The following is a 15,856-nucleotide window of genomic DNA, read 5'->3' as shown; positions in this document are numbered from 1 at the left end:
TATCGAAGCTCTTGGGAGGCAGCAAAGAACGCTGACCCAGCGAAAAGATGGTCGTTGAGCAAGTCCACGCGGGCGCGCTCCTCCTGAAACCTCCTTTCAGCTGGAGGCACGGAGTGAGCCCAGAAGTCTTCACACACCCCCATGGACTGAAATGAGCTATCCTCAGTAATATTCCATCTCGGGCGGTATATGTGATCGGCTTCCTGCAAACACAAAGCAACGTTCTAGTCATCTAAACACTAATATGGAAGTCCGCGCAGCGGAGCAAAACGAACTTATACCTGCGGGGAGCAAGCAGAAAAGTCAGCGCCAGCCCCATGAGAAGACTGCGCCACGAAATCTCGTGGCGCTACAGGGCTTGCGCGGCCGCCATCGGAGTCTTCAAAATGGACCTCCTCATCTTCCTCTGTAACAGGCCTTTTCTCCTGCGACCTGGAAAAATCAAAACCAATCTCGCGAGGAGGGCTGCGCGCAGGAGGAGGTGAGGGAGGTCTCGACGCCGCGAGATCAGCGCGTAAAACAGCCTCTTGCTCCTTAGTAATCCCAATGAGGGGAGATTCAGTGCTTGCAGGAGCAGGAGCAGAACCAACGGCGCTGGCGCCGGCTCCAGCATTGCCGCCAGCAGCTTGTGTGCCAGCTATAATGCCTATGAAAAAACCAACAAAGAGAAATGATTCAAGACTTGATCTAAAAAGAAAAAAGTCAGAAAATAAAAGCGCAATATATACCTTGGCGCACTGCCGTTCGCGAGTTAAACATCGCCATGAAGTCCATTTTCCCCCTTTTTGAGGGCAAAACAGGGGACTTCAAAGCAACCTTCGGCGCAGCCTCGGTACCTTGTTGCGCCTGAGGTTGATCCACCAAGGTCGCCGGCTCTACAAACATTTGAGTGAGCAAAGATTCATTAATAACTCGATCGGAATCACGCTCATAAAACCATAAAGTATAAACAAAGTATACCTGTTGAAGAGGAAACAGCAGGCGCAGCGCCGCTTCCCTTTTCCGCCGCGCGAAGAGAGGAGGTGGCGGCACCATACCTCGTGTGGACAGGAGGACTGCCCACACCTTGAGGCAAAGAAGACAAGGAAACCTTTGAGGTAAACCCCTTGGTTTTCTTAAGTCCATTCGCCTGAGTAGGAGGATCCTGAGCAACAGGGGCATCATTTTTCTTCTGTTTTTTACTGGCCCCTGCGCCAGTTTTCCCTTTAGCTTTACGCTTGAGTTGTGGCACCTCAGCTTCCTCCTCCACCTCTTCTTCCGCGAGCTCCAGCTCATAGTTCTCAAGCGCATCTACAATACGTGCAACAGAAATGTTAACCAAATTTGGTATTCTAAAGGCATAAACATAAGTACAAAGGCCTACCAGGCGCATCGCTGTCAAAGCAAAATCCCAAATCAACAGGGATGAACATATCAGCGAAGCGATCGGGGATGCCAACTTCCCCAGCGCCCAGCGCGACAGAGCCGTTTGCCCGGCCGCCGGGAGCATACAGCCGTACTCAGGGAGAAAACCCTGAGAGGCGATGAGACTGTCGAAATCAGACTGTCTCAACTTGCAGGGAATCTCATCCCACCTCTTCACTGTCTTGCCCTTCCCCACCTCCTCCGACAAGGCCTCAGCAGCCCGTTTTCCCTTGCCGGTCTTCTTCAAAGTGGACATGACTAATGATTTTACACGGCGTCTGCTGGGGGAGATTGTGGCGTCTGGGTTATCAGACATACAACTGTGAATCAAACAGAGGTTACTTCAAGAACGGAAATCTGGAAGCAAAAGACAAGCTCTTAATCGGAATGAAAATGGAAGGAAAGAAAAAGCTCTGAAGTAACAATGAAGATGAAGAATAACAACTCAAAAGGCTTGCTTTTATAGGCCCAGGAGAGAGAGAAACAGTTACTGATCAGAGTTCACGCGCCCCCACTCGCAGGTGCAGGCCAACGCGAGCGCGACACGTGTTCTTGACACTGTGTGAGGGGACATAAAAGGGGAACGAAGCAGGTACTGATCAAAGTTCACGCGCCCCCACTCGCAGGTGCAGGCCAACGCGAGCGCGACACGTGTTCCTGACACTGTGTGAGGGGACATGAAAGGCAACTGTAGCACCTCGAGCACACGAAAAGTCTGACACATGTCTCCATCTCTGACGCATGTCAGCACCAACCAACCACGTACATGGACGATTCATTTCAACCATAAGGATAGAATTTCGCGCAACGATGAGAAATAAAAAAGGAAAAGACAAAACCCTATTAAAAGAGAACTATTAAGTCTAATATCTATCTTACCTCGCTCGCGCGAGACAAGACACACATTATACTGGGTGGGCTTGAAGAGGTATGTACCCGCCTTAACATCGTGCGGGGCTGGTCAACCCTAAATATATAGACAAGAGGCTTGAAATCAAGATATCATGTATGCACAAAGCCAAAACCTATGCGCACGGCGCATATCACATATGCTCATGCATATCACATGCTCGCGCACCATATATGCTCACTCATATCACATCTGCGCGTGGCGCATCTGCGCGTGGCGCATATCGCATGCTCACGCATCATATATGCTCACGCATATCACATCTGCGCGTGGCGCATATTACATATGCTTGCGCATATCACATCTGCGCATGAAACATCTGCGCGTGAGAATAAAGAGAAGACTTCGCGCATCCTCAGGATAGGCGCATATCACACGTGCACATAATCAACCTCGTCCTTATCCAAATCAGGATAAGGACAACCTTGATTGTGCTCGTCAGACAACCTTCCAGAAGGTATCCTTTAAGGAATAAGAATATGCTGATGTTGACAGCTGCCAATGAAAGGTGGACAACTCAGCAAAACCCATGTGCTACCACGTGATTGCACATGGGTCAGGTAAAATGCCTGGGTCAGAGAATAATCAATGAAAAAGCACCAGGTGTCCTAAGGACACGTGGCGCAAAGCAACAGGAGGAGGCCAAAAAGGCCCTAATGGGATCTGAGCCCAATCATTGGAAACCCTAACACTATAAATACCACACCACCTTTACAAGGGGAGGTAAGCAAAAAAATACATTCCAATTCCTTACTCACTCTCAGATTATTATTATCTTCTCCTACAATCTCTTATTCTCACACCGGAGGGTTACCCCAAAAAGGACCCATCTGTCCCTTTCTGAGGGGTAAGTTCACGGTGCTGCTCGTTTTGTAGGTGGAAGAACTCATACTCCGGAGAACCATCGGTGAAATAGCATACTCATACCCGAGGAAAGTTGATCGTCTACCAGTGAGCCGATCCACGTTTCTTCAGTAGGGATGGCAATGGGTGGTAAATATGGGTACTAATAGTTTCATTTACATGCTTAATTATAAAATACCGTATGGTATTTAGGGAAACGATTCAAATTAGACCGGACGAGATCTTGTTTGTGTTCGTTCATTAAGCTTTTGTTAGACAAGTGTACGATTCATGAACACTCTGCCATATGAAAATTTATGTCCGTGTTCGCTCATTAAGAAATTGAGTTTGTTCGTATTCGTTTGTGTCCATTACTTAATATTGTTAGCGAACGCAAGCATTAACACTATCGGACATAACTGGATGCTAATGGACAGACAAATATAAAAGAACTCAACGAGCAAACGAACATAAACAACGCTACCAAACAAACAAACAAGCATAAACAATTACATGTTAATTCGAGAATAATAATCATAAATCCATACTAATTCGGCCACAAATTCGGAATTACGCCAAAAAAAAGCAACTAATAGTTTACATAGTAATCAAAACATAATAGTTTACATAGTAAACAAATAAATAATAAAAATATTAATATCAAAATGTTAATACTGAACCCCAGATGGACATAAACGAACCAAACTGCACGCACGTAAACAGACAGATGTAAATGGACATCAATGAACACATTACCGAATGCTCACGGAAACTATTGAACGAATGCGGCCTCTGTTCGTGTTTGTTTACCCAACAATTTTTTTGGTCCATGTTCATTCTTTTGTTTTAACAGACGAACATAAATAAACTTTCCATCCGACATTCATTTCGTTTGCAGCCCTAATAGTATTCGTTGATACCCGCATTCAATATCAATCAGGTCTTGGATATCAAGTTACTCAGTTATAGAGTATAGTCTTTCTGTAAAAAAAAAAAAAGAAACTTCAAATACAAAATATATATTTCTCTAAACAACAATTCCTTATCTCAAGTTTCTAACAAATCAACATACAAAATATATATTATACTTTTTAAAATATATATTACATTATTATATTTGATCTTGGCAAACGTAAACGACGGAACCGTCACTAGGGACAGCGAAATGAAGCTAGCACTTGAAGTCCTTTACTTTCTAAGACCTCCAATTTTCAAATCAAAATTAATAATTAAACATTTGTAATTTAGGATTTGGTGTAATGTGTGTGATTTGAGCAGCGTTTAAACTGAATTAGGTATGAGAATGTGAAGAATTGCATTACTTATGTATTTTCAACAACATCATGATTTATTTGTAGTTAAAGCAAGATAATTTTTTTCCAACAAGACGTCATTTTTAAACATCATTTTAGGCCACATAAGTTGTTGAGTTTGCCTTGACAAACAAGTGCCAATAGTCAAGTTGTATCTCCAAAACTCCTTGTAACTTTTCAATATAAGTTACAAAAGTGTAACTTTTCATCAAATACTTAACTTACCGCCTATCTAAAATGTTTCGGTTTTCTCATTGAGTTCAGGTTAAAAAAAGGGATGTGATCCTCCTACACCACCCCCATATGTTTATACGGCTCATATAGGCCTATGCGGTCGTATAGGCTACGCATTACCGACAGGGGGACAATAAAAACAGCTTTTTTCAACCTATACGACCGTATATACCTTTACGAGCCGTATAGGTATTAAATGGCTCGTATAGGGCTATCTGACACACCAGAACACCTATACGGTCGTATCGTATAGGGCTATACGACCGTATAGAAAAACAACTTTTTTCAACCTATACGACCGTATAGACCTATACGAGCCGTATAGGTATTAAATGGCTCGTATAGGGCTATCTGACACACCATAACACCTATACAGTCGTATAGGGCTATACGACCGTATAGAAAACTTTTGCAGAAAAAGTCAGCCTGCTTTTGACCAACCACTGCCGTATAGGATTTTGGCCAAAACATACTGATAAACATCCAGTCCACATACATAAAAATCAAAGTGCATCTCAAAATACATCATGCTCCAAACACATGGTCTACATGCATAAAAGTAAACAGTTCACCCTAAAATACATCAAGTTTTTAACACGTGGTTCATATATATAAAGTTCATAATAGTGCACATACTAAAGTTCATAATAGTGCACATACTAAAGTTCATAATAGCCCCTGCGCTTGTGGCTCCGGTGCCGGTGGTGAACCAGGTATATTCGGCACCATGGGAACTGGAATGCACTCCTCCGTCGCCTTGCGAATCATCCAATCCATCATCCACGTGACCCTAGCTTCTGTCCGTCGAGTCCTATACGGCCATATAACCCTATACGCCCATATAGGTCTATACTGGCATATTAACGTATTAATATTTAAAATTTTCAAAAAAATTGTCTATACGACCGTATAGCTCTATACGCCCCGTATAGGTCTATACGACCGTATAGGGCTATACGAGGCGCTACAAACAATGAACAACAATCTCCGACACAATCTGACATTATTCAGGTGCTATACGATCGTATAGTCCAATACGAGCCGTATAGGAAAAAATATGGTGTGTGAAGATCCAAGATGGTGTGGGAGGATCGGCCGCCTAAAAAAATAACTTGCTTTACAAAGTGTTAATACGTAAATAACGAAAGGACCAAAAGGTAAGACCTTATTATTCACAAAAACAATTAACAAAAGGATATCCAGAGAAGAGATAGAAAGTGAAATTGCCATGGGTAAGGCAGCCGGCGGCGGAGCCACGGCGGCGAAGAAGAAGAAGAAGGTAGGCCGGCCGTCTCTCTCAGATCTCCACAAACGTTCTTTAGATCAACAATTTCACCGGAGATCCAACCGCCGGAACCCTAATTCCACTTCCGCCGACGACGATGATGATGAACGGGAAGAGAAGAAAGTCAAACTCGTCGTTCGTTTGCCCCAATCGGATGATTTAATTAGGTCAGATTCGGGTGGATCCGATTCGGATGCTGACGTGGATAATCCGAAACTTAATTCCGGATCTGACCATCAGGTATAATTTATAATTATTTTATCAGTTTTAGGTTTGAAATAAGAGAAAATTGAGGGAAATAAATGTGAGGGTGTAATTAAATAATATCATTTTAATTGAGGGGAATTGAATAATTGTATTTGGATTTTGGCGGGTACATGATAACAGCTTTTTTCTCCTTTTGTTTTTAGTAAACACAGTCATAACTACAAAACCTGTATATAGAATTATAGATACATGTGTCAATATATGACATACACGTATGGTGACTTAATAATAATAATATTATGCATATGCATATTTTTACTGTTTGTGTTTTGTGAATTTGAATGCTTTACTTTTGTTAAGATAAGATTCTGTTTTTGACATAAAGTTTGCAGTTGTTCCTTTACAAGTATATCTGTACATGTGAATCTTAATGAATGTTGTATGTGTATTATGTTATTGTTATCTAATTTGTGCTTCTTTGTTGTATCGATTATGTTTGTAGGGTGAAAAGGTTTCGAAAGCAATGGACACTCTTCATGGTCTTAATCATACACATACACCCTTTTGTTTTAGCTTTTAATCAAAAGAAAATTAATGATGTGGGATTAGTGTTTGTTAATGTTTCATTTTAATTCCTGTGCAGGATCACCATTTGAATCTGGACCCACAACAACACCTTTGCCTGACAAAAAGTTGTTAATATTCATTCTTGACAGGCTTCAGAAGTGAGTCTTTCTTAATTTTTGATTCTTGATAAAAATGCATCTTGTTTTTTGTACTGTTTTTTTGATTTAAATTGGTCTGCAGGAAGGACACTCATGCTGTTTTTTCTGAGCCAGTTGATCCTGATGAGGTGCTCTGTTTTGAAAGTTTGTATAGTGTCAATTTGTCATTCGTTGTGTTTAATTTAGTTTTTCATTAAAATGAATTGGTTGGTTTGTTTTTATGCAGCTACCTGATTACTTTGAAGTTATCAAGCAGCCTATGGATTTTGGTACTGTTAGAAGCAAACTTGATCAGGGTCTTTATTCAAATTTGGAAGAATTGGAGGTTTGCAATGGTTTATTATGCTTTTGTTTACATGTGTGTGCATGTAAGCATTTCGCTAATTTTATTTATTGTGTTTGCAGGCAGATGTTTATTTGATTTGCTCAAATGCAATGCAGTATAATTCTTCTGATACCGTATTCTTTCGGCAGGTAGGGCTAATTTTATTTACACACTAATACCATATAACCATTACGGTCAGGGGCGGACCCACATAGGTCCGATCGGGGTCCCGGGACACCGATGTTTTTTAAAAATTACTTAGAGACGGTATATTAAATTTTGTAAGGACCCCATAAAAATTAATACTTGGAACCCATACTATTAGGATTGAACTGGTATAGTGGAAAGTCCCTTGTTTTACTTGTGAGAGGTTGTAGGTTCAAGCCCCACCATACTCCTTTTTTGTTGTTTTTTTAATATCCTAGTCTTAGTTATTCAGTTAGGGTATTTGTGCTTTTTGTTAATTTCTCTCATATAGTCATTATCACCATGCAACATATATAATGTTAACATGGATTTTGCATATTCTTTTATTATTTACCTTGTGTATGTATATTATAATTAATCATTTATTTGTGTTAGAGTTATTTTTCATGTTTTGGTCAATTATGTAAGACCATATATATAGATTACGTTCATGTTTTTCGGGTATGAATTAAAAGTGTATGTTTCATCTAGTTTCTAATTTAGATTCTTTCTACTTACTCGTTTCCAATGACACCATAGTTCCGTGTTTTATTATGTTCCTCGCCTCGACCCGACCCGAATAACGACCGACCCGAAAAATTTTGTAAACCGAAAAAATTGGGACCCCATTGAAAAAAATCCTGGGTCTGCCACTGATTACGGTTTAGGTCTTTTGTGGTTTTTGCCCTCTAAATATCCATTTCAATTCAAAAAGAATCTTTTAACAAATCAAGGCCTGAGGTTTAAAATTATAACCCATTTTGAAAAATTATAGGACTTAGGACCAGGGATCAAAATGGTTATAGAATATAAACCTCAGGCTTTGATTTGCTAAAAAGATTTTTTTTTGGACCAAAATGGTTAAAGAGGGAAAACCACAGGGACCAAAGCCGTAATTTACTCTTTTTTACTTTGCTGAATTTTAATTTCTGTTATTAATGTTAATAGGCGAGGTCTATTCACGAGTTGGCAAAACGGGACTTTGAAAACCTGAAGCAAGAGGGTGAAGATGGCGAGTTACAGCTGAAAGTGGTGAGGAGAGGTAGGCCACCTGGCAAGCAGGCGAAGAAAACACCTGGCAGACCGCCATTGGATCGTGTTGGTCCTGAGTCTACCTCAGGTGCAACCCTGGCAACCACGGAGGATAATACAAACGAATCTACTCCTTACAACTTAAGAAAAGCACCACCTGTGTTGTATAGATTTCAAGCTGATGGTTTCCTCGGCTCACGTTCTCGCAATGGTGAACATTATTCTGAATTATTAACAGATTGGAACGAAGAGTTTCCAGGTTTCTGTTTCTTTCAACTGTTATTTAACTTCTTTTAGCACTTATGCAATTTTGCCTTATTTTTAATGTTTTTTTGTAAATAATTATTAACCTTCAGAGCGCATTTGAAGGGCTGACATGAAATATGGGAACAAAAATCTTATTATTGATGAAACGAGGCGTGACACGTATAAGCAGTTTCATCCTTCGGTTTATAATTTTGATTCTTCTATTTTATCAAACTTTGGTGGCAAAAAAAAGCAGTTATTATCGGTATGTTCTCAATTCTTTTACATATTTCAGTTAAAACGAAAATTAGAATGTTCTTTTAACAACATGCTAGCATAGAATTTTGTAACTTTGTAAATAATTGACCAAAAAAATGAAAATCAGCTATGCCAAACCAAACAGTTTAGCTCTGTATAAAAGATTAGGCTTGTAAGCGAGCTGAACAAAGTGTTCGTTCGTTTGACTTTAACCGAACAAATCGTCGAACACGAACAACTAAATGAAGGGAGTTCTCTTTTTCGTGTTTGTTTTTTTAGAAAATGAGCGTGTCCATGTTTGTTTATGTTTGTTAACAGTTCACTTCGTAAAACGAATGAACATAACTGAACATAGATGAACGAACACAACCAAGTTTAAACCAGTTAAGAGTAATGTGAGGGACAAGGCATTGAGTGTAATAAGTTATTAAAACTAGACTAAGTTATGCCAAAAATTTCTAAATGGAAACTAACGAACATAAATGAATTAAAATGAATGAACATTCACGAACATAAATGAACAAACAAGACATGTATTCATATTCGTTCATCTGATAAGTATATGAACCTCCTGCCAAATAGATAGTCAATATTTGCATTATATGAACAGATTGATTACAATAAAGTATCAGGTAAACGGTCCACAAACTGTTCACTAAGCATATGGTCCGTTTACAGGCCCATAAAAAATTATTCTTTTGGCCCGTTACCCTGATTTAAAGTTAAGTTAATGTTTACTTGTGTGGTGTATTTAAAAAAAGTTCGGATGAAAATTATTTGGGCTAACCTGAGCTGGCCCGTTTTAGCCCATTAATGTTTACCACCTTAGAATAAACTATATAAAGGTTATTAAGTTTATGTCTCTGAATTCAGGTTGGTTTACACGCGGAGCACGGTTATGCGAGAAGCTTAGCTCGGTTTGCTGCAAACCTCGGGCCTGGTGTCTGGAAAATTGCTTCAACAAAAATAGAAAAAGTTTTGCCACCTGGCACAAAGTTTGCCCCTGGATCAGTTGGTGAAAATGACCCTCCACCCTCGTTTTTCCCACTCGGGAACCCAAGACCCGACCCGAAGGTTGAGAAAATTGTGCATGATTCTGGTATAACAATGGGCTCACCGTCTCAACATGTTAGAATACATGATAGTATGTGAAGTCAGTGGTCAACAGTCAATGGTCAACTGGAAAACCGACTTCTAACCCTAGCCTGGCTACGGCTCCACCCAACCTAAATGTTGGTTATCTCGTTCGAGTTGTCACTTGGGAATCTACAGCATTTAAAGCATAAAGTACTGCTGGTCAAGAGTTGAGCTTACAAGGTAATTTATAGGGTAGGAATGATAAACATGACTGTCTTTGTGACAACGGACTATGAATTAGAAAATAAGTAGAAAAAAGAGGGGGTATTTTGGGGTTTTTTGCTTTGGCCTTGTAAATTTATTGTTATTGTTATTTGTAGAAAACAAATTTTATTACGTAGATTGTTATTGATCTAGAGGACAAAGGGTACTTTTGCCATTTGTATTGTATCTTGCTTATGGTTTGTTTAATTCTTTGCGCGAGGTTCATGTTTTGATCGGTTATTGATTAATTTCGGTGATTTTAGACATGAAACCAAGTTAAGCAGACGACGCCCACTGCCATGTTACCATGAAGGGGGGCTGACGTGCCGTTACAAATCAAGCTAAGGGGGCACCACTCCCCTTAGGTGCTATTTCAAATATTGTACCGCTGTTGCCCCACATTCGTTCGACTAGTGGTTGTGATTGGTTCTGAGCTTGACTAGCCTTAAGCTTAGCTTGTTTTGCCTTACGGGAGCTTGAGCTCAGTTCGTTTCGAGCTCTTTTTCTAACGCTTGAGCTTGATGAGTTGTTTTTTCAAGCTTGTGCTCAACTTGGGCTTGACTCATTGATTATTATTTATTAATTGGTTTATAAATGTTTTAGTTAATTTTAGATTTTTGAGAAAAAACTTAAACGAGCGTAAGTTTGGCTCGAGCTCGCATAGTACCATAAACGAGCCAAAGCTCCACTCGAGCTCGGTTGTATGGTGTGAAATTATTACATAGATGTCTAAAAGAGGTAAAACATAAAAATGCACAAGGCTTAAGTTTAGGCTCGATAAATAAACGAGTTTTATTTAAGACTTAGGCTTTGTTCGAGCTTGAAAAAGCTCGGATTGATTTGAGCTTTTTATCGATCAGAGATCGAGTAGCTCGCAAGCGGCTTGGCTCGTTTGCACCTCTACTTAAGGTGTTGCGGCGGAGGATGTATTACATGTTTGGATGCTTAGAATTCAACATGACAAAGTCTTGGATACAAACATAATAAGGCCATCAAAAAATATTAGTCCCAAAGTAGCACGAAGAGGCCTCTCAGTTGACCAGTATTGCATATAGAATAATATCTATAAATCTATAAAGGAAAATTCTCAAAATAGGCCAAAAGAAAAGAGAAATTACCAATTGATCCAAAAGTTGTTGAAATTCTAAATATAGTCCATCGAAAACCATCGGTGCCGATGCATTTGGATTCCCGCCGATGGTTTTCATCTACAAATAAGAGAAGCCAAGTGTAAAGCATCTTACCTAACTCGATTGTTTGTTCTCAAATCTACCTGGCCCGATTCTTTTGGACAGAAAATCATCTCCACGAAAACCATGGTTTTCCATTGAAATTTATCTGGGCAGTGAGTTTTCAAAAAGCATTGAATTCCACATTTTTTTTAAATTCATCTTCTAAGATGAAGTTCAAGTCAATTTAGACTTCCGAGATGATTTTCAAAAAAATATGCAACCAGGTCTATTATTTATCTTATTATTTCTCTCTTCTATTAACAATCCTCTTGATTACTTGTATTTCTCATAAGCTAACAAGAATTTAGGTTGGTTGCTCTCAACTAGAATGAAATTTAAGAGAGGTGATCATATTGAAGTGTGGAGTGGTTGTGGGTTTTTGTCGGTGGAGTGGTGGTGGTGGGTTTTGGCCGGCGGATGGAGTGGTGGTGGTGAGTTTTTGAGGTGGGTTTTTGCCGGTGGTGGAGTGGCGGTGGTGGTATCGGTGGCCGGAAAGTGGGTTTTATGTTTATGGTTGGAAGATGAAGAAGATGAAGATGAAAATTGTTGTGGGTTTTATGTCAAAAGACTAAATTCACTTAACATTTATCTGAGAAGATAAATTTAAAAAAACAACGTGAAATTCAATGTTTTTTGAAAACTCACGAGCCAGAAAGATTTCATTGGAAAACCATGGTTTTTGTGGAGATGATTTTCAGTCCAAAAGAATCGGAGAAGATAGATTTGATAACAAAACCATCGGGTTGGGTAAGATGCTTTACATGTGTCTCTCTTGGTAGATGAAAACCATCGGCAGAAATCCAAATGCATTGGCGCCGATGATTTCCGATAGATTATATTTGGAATTTGAACAACTTTTGAACTATTTTGATCTTCTCTCTACTTTTGTCCTATTTTAAGAATTTTCCCTTTTTAATACAGTAAGAACGGATTATTTGACATATAATTAAAATATAAATAAATAATGTATCAAACACATGCCTCTTTGGGTAATCCTCAACTCATCAAGCGTGTGTAGGGCCAACCCTATACTATCATGTTTTGAAAAACTTGTATCATATTTAATCTCACACCATTCAACTACGCTACCACGCTTCAGAATACAACCATGTTTTAAATAACATCTAATCTAACTAATATATTAAAACAATATAATTTTGTTCATATATTCTTCACCTAGGTTGTTCACATAGAATTTTATGTCATCAACCTTCCATAAATCTCATTTCCCCATATTCACAATAAAATTTTAATCAATGATATTAACTTTTATATTTTTGTAACTTATTAATGTAATAATTATGATATTAATTATTTTAACTATTGTTAGAATTAAAAAACTTATTAAATTTACTAGGTTTAAATTGTTTATTGTTTCCTTTTTAAAAGTCGCATGCTTCGTTCAAAAATCATAAAGCTCCCCATCGTTTAAGACCAGATTCTTCGCCTCATCTATAATCGGTTCTTCATGATTTGTCGGTTTCATAATCCAAACAACATTAAATATGTTAATCGTTTGCAATATCAGGTATGATTTATATTTTAGTGTTTAATTGATTTTTGTGAAGAACAACATCAAATTGATTCACTGTTATTGGATTTAAGGTTTAACTGCATGATTTTTTATACTAACGGTTAATAGATTTGATATTTAATCTATTCCTATTAATCGATTTATGTTTTAATCTATTTAGGGTTTAAAGGTATGATTTTTTTTTTAAATTATCGGTTAATCGATATGATGTTTAATATGTTTGTTACGTAAAATTATGTTTATATATTGTGATTTTTTGTTCATAATACGCATTTTTCCAAGTTTCACTAATATTAATTTATTTTTATGGCCTATTAATTTAAAATTTGAAAATCTTATTATGTATGGATAGAAACCTAACTGTTATAATCTAACTAATATAATAAAGCAACTCAATTCTATCCACGTGTCATTAATCTAGGATGTCCACATAGGACTCCACATCATCACATTTTCATATAATTATTTTTCACATATTCACAATTATTTTTTTGTAACATTAAACTGTTACTTTTGGAAACTAAAATCTTTTTAATATAGTTGATCAATTAGTTATATATTGACTAGAAATTCACAACCTTACAAAAATTGTTATGTTTAATTAAAACAATCATGCAACAACAATCTTACAAAAAAAAACAATTAAAACAATCTTACAAAATGCACACCAAGAATTTTTTTTAAAAGGGATGGATCCTCGGCAAACATTTCAATAAAAATAAAAGAAAAGAAAATGGGTTAATTAAAACGGTTTCTAAATTAATCAAAAGGTTATCTTGGTTTATTATTATAGTTAGATGTCTAATTTTTGATAGTTTCAAAAATCAAGCCTTGGATTTTTATTAGAAATTATATGCTGCATTTATAGACTTATTATATGGTTTTATTTATAGGATGTATATTGCAGAATATTGAATTCGATTTATTGTCTTTATTATTTAATTAAAACGGTTTCTGAACTTACGGTGTTTATCAAAAATAAACATCTCCATATGTATATAACATCCGCTCATAGAGGCATTCTCGCTCCACATTAAAACAATCTTCTGCCTTTGAAGCTTTTACAAAGTAATTTCTTCAACTGTTAATTATAAATTTTATGTTTAAACGAATTATTTTAGTAAAGTCTTTTATCGTTTGATTTAAAACAGATTACAATGGAGGTTCGAAACTTTACAATGTTTGATGAAATTGATGTTCTCAAAACATCTCCATCCACAGTTAAGGTTTGAGTTTTGAGAGTATGGACCGTCAAGGATAACAAACACTCCAGACGAGGACTTCTTGATGGAGATGGTCCTCATGGATCAATCTGTAAGTTTTTTATTATTTTATATTTTCCTTTCTCTATATTACTTTTTCATTAACTATCTACACATGTTTCTTCTTATTATTATTATTGTTGTTGTTGTTATTATTTTATGACAGGAGAATCGAATGCAAGCTACGGTTTTTAAACCCGACATTTTTTGTTTCAAAAGGTTTTTGAACGAAAACTCTACACGGGTGAAAATATAAGTTTAAACCTGGTATGTATTTGTAAGCTTAGTTTTCAAATAATATTACAAAATCTGTTAATAATATGTTTTTTTTATTTCTTTTCATGCATAATGGTTCATTTATGTTATATTATTCCTTATTTACTGAATTATTTATTTATAAAGTATTTTCTTTTTATGTTATAGATATAGTTTAACATCTTTTGTAATATCTGTTGGTAAAAAACTTATGTCAAATATGTGTATTGATTGAATATGTTTTTGGGTTTTTATATTGTTTCTTGATATGTTTTCCACCCGCGTGTAACAAGAGTTATTATCCTAATTTCTTAATAAAACTCAAATTGACCTTTGCAATAATAATAATTATTATTATTATTATTATTAATTAGTAGTTATGCTACTAATTAATAATATTATTAACTAGCTTTTGAACTCGTGTATTACACTGGTTTTGTCAAATGATTAAAATAAATAGAGTCTGCTATGTCACTTGTGATTCTCAAAAAACTTGTGAACTAATTTACTATAGACTTAATGGAAAAAAACAAACAGGGTTAATGAAAAATACTAAAATAACATGATTTTGAAACACATCAGATGTTGATTTGCAAGAAATTTTAAAAAATGTATTAAAGTTGTGTAGTTGGTCAAACATTAGGTATGAAAATGACACTTGATTCAATAATGAATATAATCCAAACTATGTTATAACCCATTTGACAAAATAGTTTTGACCCATGACCCATGTATAGCTAGAATGAATGAGATGAGAGATTAGGAATTAGGTGAAATGTGGGCTTGACACCTAAGCTTCAACATTTTCTTTTATTAGTATTGTAAGATTATTGCAAAGGTCGCTTATAGAAATTTTATTACGGAATGCTGCTTAAAAGGCGACCGTGGTAAAAAGTGTGGTTATTGAGTATTGAGTAGGGCGGCACGTCGGATTATATATAAGTTGCAAGTTCATGTGGTGACATGAAATTGTGTCCTTCTTGTGGTAGATGATTTATGATATGGGCTGGGGTCTTCATGACTTCATTGCTTCCACCCAAAGCCTTCTTGGAACATTTTTGTCATGGATTTGGCTTCCCAAGACTTCAGCTAGATCCCTACTCTTTCTCTCCGAAACTTCGTTTTGCTTTGGTGTATTAGGTCACGTTAACTGTTGTCCGATTTTACGTTCTTTCAAAAATTCACCAAACTCTCATGTTCGGATCTTAACACTTTTATAGCTCTCCCCGTGGTTCCTTCGAATTTGGTTCGAAATTCCTTGAAC

General features: G+C 37.1%; 1 pseudogene across 1 annotated transcript; it reads left to right on the top strand.

Moving 5' to 3' along the window:
- Nucleotides 1–5,932: 5,932 nt before the first annotated feature.
- On the top strand, nucleotides 5,933–10,221 carry LOC143621799 (uncharacterized; annotated as a pseudogene). Its single transcript, XR_013151598.1, has 9 exons — nucleotides 5,933–6,229; nucleotides 6,699–6,735; nucleotides 6,840–6,921; nucleotides 7,004–7,049; nucleotides 7,148–7,246; nucleotides 7,327–7,395; nucleotides 8,381–8,723; nucleotides 8,821–8,975; nucleotides 9,842–10,221. The product of XR_013151598.1 is annotated as an uncharacterized LOC143621799 (transcript).
- Nucleotides 10,222–15,856: the final 5,635 nt, after the last annotated feature.

Source organism: Bidens hawaiensis, unplaced genomic scaffold (genome assembly GCF_021521415.1).
Source record: "Bidens hawaiensis isolate Kalapana, Puna unplaced genomic scaffold, B.hawaiensis_p1.1 tig00002977_1, whole genome shotgun sequence".
Classification (NCBI taxonomy): Eukaryota; Viridiplantae; Streptophyta; class Magnoliopsida; order Asterales; family Asteraceae; genus Bidens; species Bidens hawaiensis.
The sequence above is the reverse complement of the archived record's forward strand: the minus strand, read 5'-3'. Positions and strand labels throughout refer to the sequence as shown.